At 39.6% G+C, this 1270-nt stretch overlaps 1 non-coding gene across 1 annotated transcript; it reads right to left on the bottom strand.

Annotated features, from left to right (window-relative positions):
• Positions 1–345: 345 nt before the first annotated feature.
• On the bottom strand, positions 346–534 carry LOC116863995. Its single transcript, XR_004381896.1, has one exon. It is a non-coding gene; the product is annotated as a U2 spliceosomal RNA (small nuclear RNA).
• Between the last annotated feature and the right edge of the window lie 736 nt (positions 535–1270).

Below are 1270 nucleotides of genomic sequence, written 5' to 3' on the forward strand. Positions count from 1 at the left end.
GGCTTTAACTAGTGAGTATAGTCCAGAGAAGAGGGTTCATATTAGGAAGACAGAATAATAGCCAGTTACTGTAAATAACTAAATGGACATAGTTATAATAATTATTTAATTTTTTAGAAGATTTTATTTCTTTATTCCACAGAGAGAGAGAGAGATAGAAAGAGCACAAGCAGGGGGAGGGGATGGGGGAGAAGCAGACTCCCTCACTGAACAGGTTGCCCAATGCAGGGCTTGATCCCAGGACCCCAGGATCGTGACCTGAGTCAAAGCCAGATGCTTCACGGACTGAGACACCCAGGTGCCCCTCAGACTGATTTTAGACACTTGGTTACTTCCCCGGGGTAGGGGACGGGCACCATTCCTGGAAATACAGCACTACCAGGTCAATGTGTGGAGTGGACAGAGGAAGCTCCTCTTCCATCTCCCCGCTCAAAAATCCATTTAATATACTGTCCTCAGATAGAGGATGTATCAGATATTAAACTGATAAGAACAAATACTCACTTGATCTTAGCCAAAAGGCCGGGAAGCGATACATAGTTATAATAATAATTTTTTTACTATGGTGAGTGCTGTGAAGTGTGTAAACCTGGCAATTCACGGACCTGCACCCCTGGGGCTAATAATACATTATATGTTAATAAAAATATCAAAAATTATATTAAAAAATAGGGCGCCTGGGTGGCTCAGTGGGTTAAAGCCTCTGCCTTCGGCTCAGGTCGTGGTCCCAGGGTCCTGGGATCAAGGCCCGCATCCTGCTCTCTGCTCAGCGGGGGCCTGCTTCCTCCTCTCTCTCTGCCTGCCTCTCTGCCTACTTGTGATCTCTGTCTGTCAAATAAATAAAATCTTTAAAAAATTATATTAAAAAATAATTTTTAAAAAAGATTTTATTTTATTTCTTTATTTATTTGACAGAGATCACAAGCAGGCAGAGAGGCAGGCAGAGAGAGAGGAAGGGAAGCAGGCTCCCCGCTGAGCAGAGAGCCTGATGCCAATGCAGGGCTTGATCCCAGGACCTTGGGGTCATGACCTGAACTAAAGGCAAAGGCTTTAACCCACTGAGTCACTCAGGCACCCCTCTAATAATAATTAAAAAGAAAAAAACCTGCACGACATGCCTTGAACAGTGTTAATGACTTTATATTTTTATTTAATATATTTATTTAATTTATAATTAAATAAATATATTAAATTAATTTAAATTAATTATAAATCAATATATTAGATTATAACTAAATTAAAAATAAGTTTATTTAATAAAATATATTTA

The sequence above is a fragment of the Lontra canadensis genome, unplaced genomic scaffold, assembly GCF_010015895.1.
Source record: "Lontra canadensis isolate GAN:19392208 unplaced genomic scaffold, GSC_riverotter_1.0 scaffold4, whole genome shotgun sequence".
Classification (NCBI taxonomy): domain Eukaryota; kingdom Metazoa; phylum Chordata; class Mammalia; order Carnivora; family Mustelidae; genus Lontra; species Lontra canadensis.